Raw genomic sequence first — 11,809 nt, 5'->3', positions numbered from 1 at the left:
ATACTATTAGAATCTTATTTTATTCAGGAATAGTTAACAGTTAGAGGGGAAATGTTCAGTTTGTTGCTGGCTTACCTAGTTTGATCTCTGTTAGAATTATATAAATATATTGTTACTTGTTGATTACAGAGTGCATATAAGGGGTATATTTTGTTTGATCACTCCTTATTAACAGGTTAGGGTGAGAGGCAAGTTACACCACTTTTCACACTTCTTTTACCAGATTATAGGGTGAGGTGTGCTTCTCTTGGATGTTTCAGATTTAGTTATTGGGGGTGAGGCTGGTTCAATTTCACCTGCAAGAGGCACAACATCCTGATGGTGAGCAAGATGGGTTGCTCATTCCCTGGCACTGTGTCCCATCCAAGAACTCTCTCCTGAATCATACTGTGGCCTCTCCTAAACCAGATGGACAGCAGTGCGTCAACAAAGCAGACCACCATCACCTTCTTGATGGCAGGCAATGAAGGGGAATGACTACTGTCCCATTTATTGAGCCTCAGATTCCATGGAGCAACTTCAGACCCATTCTGTGGTTCTTTCCCTCACTCTCTCTTTGGCTGTATCTTCGAGGCTCCCTTTGTTCGTGTGTGTTTGTGTGTCTGTCCCTCTTCTCGTCCCCAGTATTCCACCAGGTCCTTCATGGGATCTGATTGGCCATCAGTCAGTGAGTGACCCCTTTGTCATCTGTAAGGTAGAGCTCACTTACAGTATTGTGAGGGTGGCACTTGCTGGATTGGGAGCCAGTGACAGTGTCGGAATGGGAATATCATTCGGAGTCACTGTGCTCTGGGTCTGGGAGTAAAGACTCAAGATGGGGACATTCCAGGCATGGACTCCTCTTGTCCCTTCATGGATAGTGGGTGCTGTTTGGGAAGAACATTTTGGAAGGAGATGCTGAATAGAAGGGCGGCACAATGGCTCAGTGGATAGCACTGCTGCCTCACAGTGCCAGGGACCTGGGTTTGATTCCAACCTTGGGCAACTGTCTGTGTGGAGTTGGCATGTTCTCCCTGTGGCTGCATGGGTTTCCTCCGGGTGCTCCAGTTTCCTCCCACATGCTGGCGAGGTTGATTGGCCAAGCTGAGTTGCCCATAGTGCTCAGGGATGTGTAGATTGAGTGGGTTGCAGGGAGATGTGTCTGGGTGAGGTGCTCTGAGGGTCAGAGTGGAGTTCTTGGGCCGAAGGGCCTGTTTCCATACTGTAAGAATATCTGAATTCTATGAAAACAGTGCTGAGTGATCTCTGATGGGAATATTGGAAATAATGCACAGCTCGGTCCCTCTGAACAGATGGTGGAGGGGTGGGGTTATAAAGGTGTTACACACAGTGTTAGTCTTATTCTCCATTTCTCCCCGTCTAAGGCTGTCATTGTCTTCATCCTACATTTGTGACACTGTCTCTATCTCGTGTTCTCGCTCTGTCCTTCTGTACTCTCTGTGCACCCGCCCATGCTCTCTGTCCCTGTGTGTTCCTGTGTATGCCTCTCCATAATCCCTAAATGCAGTTGTGAATCATTCTCGATCTCACTTAAGTGTGTGATGATCTCTCTCTATTCTTGCCTATCTGTGACTCTGTCACTGTTTCTATCTGTCTCTGTTTGTCTGTCGTTCCGAATGACTATCTGCATCTCTCTCTTTCTCTGTCACAGAGTCACATATAGATAAGGACAGAGAGAGAGATCATCACACATATAAAGTGAGATCGAGAAAGATTCACAACTGCATTTAGGGATTATGGAGACGCATACACAGGAACACACAGGGACAGAGAGCATGGGCGGGTGCACAGAGAATACAGAAGGACAGAGTGAGAACACGAGTTAGGGACAGTGTCACAAATGTAAGATGAAGACAATGACAGCCTTAGACAGGCAGAAATGGAGAATAAGACTAACACTATGTGTAACACCTTTATAACTCTACCCCTTCACCGTCTGTTCAGAGGGACAGAGCTGTGCATTATTTCCAATCCCATCAGAGATCGCTGAGCACTGTTTTCATAGAATTCAGATATTCCTATTGTATGGAAACAGGCCCTTCAGCCCAAGATCTCCACTCCGACCCTCAGAGCATCTCACTCAGGCACATCTCCCTGCAACCCACCTAATCTACACATCCCTGAACACTATGGACAACTTAGCTTGGCCAATCAACCTCGCCAGCATGTGGGAGGAAACTGGAGCACCTGGAGGAAACCCACGCAGCCACAGGGAGAACATGCCACCTCCACACAGACAGTGTCTCTTTCTCTCTCTGCCCCTATGTGTAGCTGTCTCTATCTCGAGTGTTGTGTCCAGCAGTGACTCTCTCTGTTTCTGTACCTGTGTCTATCTGTCACTCTTTGTCTGTCTCTCGCTCTGTCTACATGTGACGCTATCTCTCCCCACACTCCAGGGCCTGTGTCTGTGTTGGTTCTGATGTTAATCTGTGACTGTCTGTCTCTGTCCCAGTGCCTATCCTTGTCTCTGTCTCTCTTTGTCTATTTGTGAGTCTACATCTCTCTCTCTCTCTCTCTCTCTGTGTTTCTCCCATTTGCTATGTGCGTATCTCTCTCTCTCTATCCCTGGATCAGAGTCTTCCTCTCACCCTGTGACTATCTGTGTGTGTCTCTTCCTCCGTCACTACAAAAACGGTCTCATTGATATAACGATTACAAGTATAATCATCCTCTCTCTCTCTCTTTTCCTTCAGAGCAGAGGGTCAGATATGCGTTCCACAGCAACAACAATGGAAGCTACACTACAAAACTCAGTCCCAGCAACAATGTGACCTTCCCCCACCCCCTGCCCACTCCACCCAACCCGAGAATGACCAGTGCAACAGAAGCGCAGAGAAAGGACCCACCTCACAAATAAATGTGCCCCTGCAAGAGGCACAACATGCTGCCTGTGAACAAGATGGATCGCTCCTTTCCTGGCACTGTGCCCCATCCAGGAACTACCTCCTAAATCACACTGTGGCATTCCCTCAAATAGATGGACTGCACTGGCTCAGCAAAGCAGAGTGCCATCACCTTCTCGAGGGCAGGTGGGAAAGGGAAATGATAGCTGGCTCATCGAGTGTCTCTTAGATCCCATGGAGCAACTTCAGACCCGGTCTGTGATTCGCTCCCTCGCTCGCGCTCTTTGTCTTTGTGTGTATCTTTGAACCTCCCCTTGTCCTTGTGTGTTTCTCTCTCTCTCTCTCTTTCTCTCTCTCTCTGTCCCCCTCTTCCAGTGTCCAATATTCTTCCAGTTCCTTCATGGGATGTGAGTGGCCATTAGCCAGTGATTGAACCCTTTGCAGCCCATGCGGTGTAGCTCACCCACAGCATTGTGAGGGTGGCACTTCCTGGACTCAGACCAAGTGACAGTGTCAGAATGGGAATATCATTCGGGCCAGTGTGCACTGTGTCTGGGAGCAGAGATTGGAGATGGTCATGTTCCAGGCATGGACTGCTCTTGTCCAATCAGGAATAGTGGGTGCTGTTTTGGAAGACCATTTCTGGAAGGGGATGCTGAATAATCCAAAGTGATCTCTGTAGGTGCTTGGAAATGGAGCACAACTCTGTCCCTCTGAATTGATGGTGAAGGGTGTTGCTCTCATTCCCCATTTGTCCCTGTGTAAATCTGTCATTATCTTCACCTTACATTTATGACTCTTGCTCTCTATCTTGTGCTCTCTCTCTCTCTCTCTGTCCCTCTGTGAATCTTTTTGGTCTCTCTCTGACCCTGTGTGTTCCTGCACATTTCTCTCCATATCCCTGAATGCAGCTGTGAATCTGTCTCTGTCTCAGTTTATGTGTGATGATCTCTCTCTGTCACTGTGTCTATCAATTTCCCTCTGTTTCTGTATCTCTCTGTCTCTCACTCAATTGTTGTGTGTGTGTGTGTCTGTCTGTCTGTGTGTGTCTGTGCGTGTGTTTCACTCTTTCTGTCCCTATTTCTCTCTCTCTCTCTCACCACACCCCGCCCCCGCCTCCAAATATCTACATCTATCTCTCCCACCCTCACTACATTAACTCTCTAACTGTATACTTATCCTCTCTCCCTCTCTCCTTCAATGCAGAGGGTCAGGCATGAGTCCCACAGCAACAACAATAGGAGCAACATTCCAACACTTGTTCCCATTGACTATATGACCCCTCACCACCGAGAATGACCAGGGTGACAGAAGCACTTGGAGTTCATCTGCCACCCACCTGCATGTGTCCTGCAAGAGGCACGATGTCCTGGCTGTGATCAAGATGGTTGCTCCTTCCCTGGCACTGTGTCTCACCCAGGAACTCCTTCCTAACTCACGCTCTGGCCTTCCCTAAATCAGGTGGATTGCTTTGGGTCAGCGAAACCAACCACCATCGCCTTTCTGAGGGCAGGTAGTGAAGGGGAATGACAGCTGGCCCATCGAGTATCCCTCAGATCCCACAGAGCAACTTCAGACCAAATCTGTGCTAATTTCCCTGCTCTGTCTCTGGGTGTATCTTTGAGCCTCCCTTTGTTCCTGCATGCTTCTATTTCTCTCCTTCTTCCAGATTCTTCATGGGATATGAGTGTCTATCGGTCAGTGAGGGAACCCTCTGCAATCCATGTGGTGTAGCTCACCCACAGTATTGTGAAGATGGGATTCGAACCCAGTGACAGGGTCAGAACGGGGATATCATTTGAAGTCATTGTGCTCTGTGTCTGGAAGCAGACTTTGGACGTGGGGATGTTCCAGGCATGGACTGCTGTTGTCCATATGGGAATAGTGGTTCTGTTTTGGGAAATCATTTTTGGAAGGAGGTGCTGAATAACCCTGAATGATACTTGCAGAGGATGTTGCAAATGATGCATAGATCTGTCCTTCTGAACTGATGGTAAAGGGCTAGAGTCATTAAGGTTTTACACACTGTCTCTAATATTCTCCATCTTCCCCTGAGTAGAGCTGTCATTGTCTTCATCTTACGTTTGTTTCTTGTGCTCTCTGTCTCTCTCTCTCTCTCTCTCTGTCACTCCGTGTTCTTTGTGAATCTCTCGACAACTCTCTGTCCCTGTGTATTCCTGTAAATTTCTCTCTGTGGCCAGAATGTAGCTGTGTCTCATTTCATATCCGTCACAATTTCTCTGCCCCTGTGTCTATCTGTGACACTCCGTCTCCCCCGTGTCTATCTGTGACTCGCTCTCGCTGTGCCTCTGTGTCTGTTTGTCCCTCTCTCTCTCTCTCTCTCTCTCTCTCTCTCTCTCTCTCTCTGTGTCCCAGTGTCTCTCTCTCTGTCTCTCTCTCTTTATGTGTCCCGGTGTCTATTTCACTCTCTCTCTCTGTGTCCTGGTGTCGATCTGTCTCTCTCTCTCTCTCTCTCTCTCACTCTGTGTCCCAGAGTCTATGAGTCTCTCTCTCTCTCTGTGTCCTGGTGTCTGTCTGTCTGTCTGTCTCTCTCTTTCTGTCCCAGTGTCTATCTGTCTCTCTCTGTGTCCTGGTGTCTATCTATGACTCTCTCTGTCAAGCCTGTGTTGATCTGTGTGTGTGTGTTTCTATGTGTGCATGTCTATCTCTCTCTCTCTCTCTCTCTCTTCCTGAGTAGAGCTGTGTCTCTCTCTGTCCCTGTGTGCATTTGTGATCCTCAGTTTCTGACATGACCTGTGCTGTGTTTCTCTCTTTCTATCCCCATGTATACATTTCTCTTGTCTCTCTCACTACCGTGTCTCTGATTCTCTCTGCCCCAATGTTTATTTATTTTAATCACATCTGGGATGGAAACATTTCTGGCCAGGCCTGCATTTCTTGCCTATCACTGACTGTGCAGAGAGCTGTGGGCCTGGACTCCATGACAGGCCAAACCAGACAACGAGCATTACTGAATCAAGTGTTTTCTTTTTCCCAAACATTGACAATGGGTTCAACATCATTGTTGCATTCTCAGCTCTGAATTCTTTATTGAACTTAAATTCCACCCTCAGTCGTGGCTGGATTTGAACCTTGGTGCCCTGGACTTCGGCTGAGTTTGTGTGTGAGCAGTATTGATCATACGATGAGGCCTATTTCTCGGTCCTTTCGGATTTCATGGTTTGCCTCTTATGTACCTGTGTGTTTCTGTGACTGTCTCTGTCCCTGTGATTATAATGTTGTGATTGTGTTGAAGGATCTGCTGGAGACTGTGTGCTGAGAGTTCCCCTACGATTATCCAGGATTGCAGTAAATGAGGTCTTTCACTGGATTGAGGCTGCGCTTGTTATTCTGACTATTCCCCAGCATTCCTGAAAAGTGGGAACTGGGCACAGTGAGACTGTGGGGGAGATGCACTCAGACGGCGTAGCAGTGAGTCATTGGTAAGGTTTCTGCATCTGTGTCTCCTTGTCTTTGTGTCTTTCTCCTTCTCCAGTGTCCAATATTCTTCTACTTCCTTCATGGGATATGAGTGACAATCAGTCAGGATGTGAACCCTTCACAGTCCATGAGATGTAGCTCACCCACAGTGTTGTGAGGGTGGCACTTCATGGATTCAGACCCAGTGACAGCATTGCAATGGGAATATCGTTCGGAGTCAGTGTGCTCTGTGTCTGGGAGCAGAGAACGGGGATGTGCATGTTCCCAAAAGGGTGAAAGCAGTCAATCTTGGAATAGTGGGTGTTGTTGTGGAAGATCATTTTTGGGAGGAGATGCTGTATAATCCTGAGTGATCCCTGTAGGGACCTTTAAATGATGTACAACTCTGTCCCCCTGTACTCATGGTAAAGGAGAGAGAGTGTCTGTCTCAGTCTCCATTTCTCCTTGTGATAACAGTGTCATCGTTTTCATCTTAGTTTTGTCTCTTTCTCTATCTGTCTCATGCCGTTTCTCTGTGAATCTGTTTGTCTGTCTCTCTTTCTGTGAATAATCTCACTCCATGTTGCTGAATGTAGCTGCGATGTCTCTTTGTTCGGTTCATAAGTGTGATAATCTCTCTCTGCTCCATGTGTCTACCTGTGGTTCTGTTTGTGTCCCTATATATATCAGTAATCTCTCTATGTCCCTGTGAATATCTGTTTCTTTCATTCATGGATTCCCTACAGTGTGAAAACAGGCCATTCAGCCCAATAAGGCTGTACTATCCTTCAGAGCCTCCCACCAAAACACACACCCCCATAACCCACTTGTTATGTACATTGCTGAACAATTTAGCGTGGTCAATCCACTTACCCTGTACACCTTTGGACCGTGGAAGGAAAACTGAGCACCCGGAGGAAAGTCACACAGACTTGGAGACCATGTGCAAACTTCACACAGTCACCCAAGGATGGGAGAGAACTTGGGTCCCTGGTGCTGTGAGGCAGCAGTGCTAGCCACTGAGCCATGGTGCCTCTCTATCTATCTCTCTGACCCTGTTTCTATCTGGTTCTCTCGCTCTATCTGAGTCTGTGTCTATCTATGTCTCTCCCTCTCTCTCTCTCTCTCTCTCTTTCTCTCTTTCTCTCTCTCTCTCTCTCTCCATGCGTCTATCTGTGATTCTCTCTGCCCTGTCACTGTGTCTATTTGTGATTCTCTCTGTCACTGCACCTATCTGTGTCATCGTCTCTCTGTCTCTCTCAAAACCTATGAAAATTTGTGTCTCTCCCACCCTCGCTGTATAAATTGTCGAATTGCTGATACATTTACAAGTGTAATCATTCTCTGTCTCACCAGCTCTGTGTCTTTCTGTGTGTCTCTCTCTTTCTTTTTGTCCCTGTGAATATATGTGAGTGTGTGCGTGTGTGTATGTACAAGACTGTATGTGAGAGCGTCTGCACACACGAGAGTGTGTGTGATTGAGCGTAAGGGACTGTTTGAGAGTCTTCACTGTGGCAGGGGAAGAAACACAGGGGAAGACAGTTACTTAATGAAATTACAGGATGGAATCATTGACACAGACTTTGCAGTCCACTAGACACACTCACATACATGGTCTTTCTTTCTTATGCATGCACACACACAGAGCCTCTCTTTGGGTCTCTCTCTCACGCGCGCAAACACACAGAGACACACGTGTGCGCAGACACACAGAGACTCACACGTGCACAGACACAGAGACATGCGCACGCAGACACACAGAGACACACGCGTGCGCAGACACACAGAGACACACGCGCACACGCACACGCTATTTACCTGGATGATGCTGATTATGGATGATTTGAGGGACAAAGAAAGGCTGGATATAGAACATAGAACATAGAACATAGAACATTACAGCACAGTACAGGCCCTTCAGCCCTCGATGTTGTGCCGACCTTTTTTTGTGAAAGAGAGAAGAAAGGGGTAATAAATAGCATAACATCCTCCATGGTTCTTCCATGGCATATGAGCATAGTGAGCAAGGCCAGCTACTGTTAAACATCTCTGATTGCTCTTTAAAAGGTAGCAATGAGCTGCTTTCTCAAACCACAGCAGTCTATCTGCTTTAGATGCACCCAGGGTCCTGCTAGGGAGGATGTTCAAAGGTGTTGACTCAGTGATGGAACAGTATTTCCGCATCAGGACAGTGAGTGAGTTGCAGGGGAACTTGCAAATAATGGTGCTCCAAAGTATCTGCTGCTCTCGTACTTGCTGGCAGAGATTGTAGATTTGGAAGGTACTGTCAAAAGGGCTTCATAGAACATAGAACGTAGAACATAGAACATTACAGCACAGTACAGGTCCTTCGGCCCTCGATGTAGTGCTGACCTGTCATACCAATCTGAAGCCCATCTAACCTACACTATTCCATGTAGGTCCATATGCTCGTCCAATGACGACTTAAATATACTTAAAGTTGGCGAATCTACTACCGTTGCAAGCAAAGAGTTCCATTCCCTTACTACTCTCTGAGTAAAGAAACTGCCTCTGACATCTGTCCAATATCTTTCACCCCTCAATTTAAAGCTATGCCCCCTCATGCTCGCCGTCACCATCCTAGGAAAAAGGTTCTCGCTATCCACCCTATCTAACTCTCTGACTATCTTGTATGTCTCAATTAACTCACCTCTCAATCTTCTTCTCTCTAACGAAAACAGCCTCAAGTCCCTCAGCCTTTCCTCATAAGACCTTCCCTCCATACGGATGTTTTTCACTGAAGCGTAGGAGCGTTAAAGGTGACCTGATAAGGAGTTTATAAAATAATGAGAGGTATGGATAGAGGTAATAGTAGCTGTCATTTCCCTAGGATGGGACATTTCAAGACTAGGGGACACAATTTTAAAGGTGAGAGGAGAAAGATTTAGATAAGACATGAGGGCAAAGTTTTTACACAGAGGGTGGTAGGTGTGTGGAATAAATATCCTGAGTAAGAGGTGTATGTGAGTACAATTATATCACTTAAAATACATTTGGGCCAGGGGCAGACAGATAAGACTAGTTTATTTTTTGATTATGTTCGGCATGCACTGGTTGGACCAAAGAATCTGTTTTTGTGCTGTCAGACTGTATGACATGCAGATACACACATGCACATATACACACACACACACACACACACACACACACATGCACACACACACACGTGCACACACCCACAAACGCACATGCTCACAAGCACACGCTCACAGGCACATGCTCACACATGCACATGCACATACACATACACACACGCACACACACATACATACATGCGCACACACACACACACGCACGTGCACTCACACACACACAAACATGCATGCTCTCACACACACACACGTGCACACTTACACACACATGCACACATGTGAGCACCCGCACACACATGAGCACACATACACACATGCGTGGTCACACAACGTGCGTGCTCATACACACATGCATGTGCTCTCAAACACGTGCACATTCACATGCATGCGCACACTCACACACCTGCACGCTCACACACACATGCACACATGTACATGCACATACGTGCACACTCACACAAACTCACGCTCACACGTACATGCACAGACTTGCACGCTCACATACACACACACACACACACACACACACACACACACACATGCGCGCGCGCTCACACACACACAACATGCTGACACCTTGAGCTCTGAACCTCACTGACTACACCCCCTGACAAAACCTGTATAAAGTGCTCCATGTTCTCCACAGTCCTGTGCTGGGGGCAAAGTGGGAGCAGAGACGGGAAAATGTGGGTGTTTGAGGGGCAGAGATATGATAAATGCTTTAAATTCTCAAACTCTACTGACATTTTCAGGAGGAGGAGAAGAAACAAAGCTTTGAAAGTCAAGTTTGAAATGGCTGCATGTAGTGCAGGCCAGGGAGAGACAGGGGCAGAAGAGAGAGAGAGTGAGAAAGAGATAACAAAGTGTGAAGCTGGATGAACACAGCAGGCTAAGCAGCATCTCAGGAGTTTGATTCTGGGAGCCACACTGACAGCAGGAAAATACTAAGAGATCCTCAGCAAATATCCCCATTATCTTTCTGTTCCTGTCTCTTGGGGTGTCTGCAGTCAGGCTCTTCGGTGCTATTATGAGACCAATGTTAAATATTTTCAAGCTGCACTGACAGAGATAACATGGCTTTAAAAAGGTTTCAAAGAACAAGGAATAGTAAAGCTTTGCTGCCCGAGAATTAACATCTCAATGGCCTGGAAAATCCAACAAAAGACTCCAATCCTGGGAATTACCATCTCTATCACACAGAGGCCTCCCTAATGAGCAGACTGAGTGACATTGCACTGCGTCCGAGGTGGAGTCTGAAAACCACTCACTGAGAAATGTGTCAGATTTATCCCGACACACTGAGAGTGAGCAGCTCTCCCTGTTTGATTGAGATTGTGTGTGTGTATGTGTGTTTATTAATATTTTAAACCTGTTATATTACCAGCTTATGATTTATTTGGTAGTTTGACGTTGCTATGATGTATTGTAATGCTGTGGAGGTGGGATAGTAGATAGGCCTGGCCTCTTGCTGTGTAATTTTGCTGCAAAATGCTCTAGCTCCCCCTTTCAACTAATCATTTCTCTTTTATCCCCAGGAATTTCTGATTGGGAAAGCTACAGTGTGAAGATCCAAAATGTCTGGGGCCAGGAAAGCTTTGAAAAAGAACAACTTCCAGAGGGGGAAAACATTGGCCTGATGCCTGTTCCCACTGCATCCCATGAGGGCCCCATATGAGTTGTGTCTCTGTCTGACCCTGAGGTTCAATGTGGGTTATGGAGGAGGGCAGCGTGATAAAATGTGACAGTGAGAGAAAGATTAGAAGAATTGAAAGAGCAGGACAAACAGGAGAGCCAGAGAGAGTATCAGAGATAATGGGAACTGCAGATGCTGGAGAATCCAAGATAATAAAATGTGAGGCTGGATGAACACAGCAGGCCAAGCAGCATCTCAGGAGCACAAAAGCTGACGTTTCGGGCCTAGACCCTTCATCAGAGAGGGGGATGAGGAGAGGGAACTAGAATAAATAGGGAGAGAGGGGGAGGCGGACCGAAGATGGAGCGAAAAGAAGATAGGTGGAGAGAGTGTAGGTGGCGAGGTAGGGAGGGGATAGGTCAGTCCAGGGAAGACGGACAGGTCAAGGAGGTGGGATGAGGTTAGTAGGTAGATGGGGGTGCGGCTTGGGGTCGGAGGAAGGGATGGGTGAGAGGAAGAACAGGTTAGGGAGGCAGAGACAGGTTGGCCTGGTTTTGGGATGCAGTTCGTGGAGGGGAAGAGCTGGGCTGGTTGTGTGGTGCAGTGGGGGGAGGGGACGAACTGGGCTGGTTTAGGGATGCAGTGGGGGAAGGGGAGATTTTGAAACTGGTGAAGTCCACATTGATACCATTAGGCTGCAGGGTTCCCAGGCGGAATATGAGTTGCTGTTCCTGCAACCTTCGGGTGGCATCATTGTGGCACTGCAGGAGGCCCATGATGGACATGTCATCTAAAGAATG

Source organism: Stegostoma tigrinum, unplaced genomic scaffold (assembly GCF_030684315.1).
Source record: "Stegostoma tigrinum isolate sSteTig4 unplaced genomic scaffold, sSteTig4.hap1 scaffold_195, whole genome shotgun sequence".
In the NCBI taxonomy this organism is placed as follows: Eukaryota; Metazoa; Chordata; class Chondrichthyes; order Orectolobiformes; family Stegostomatidae; genus Stegostoma; species Stegostoma tigrinum.
The sequence above is the reverse complement of the archived record's forward strand: the minus strand, read 5'-3'. Positions refer to the sequence as shown.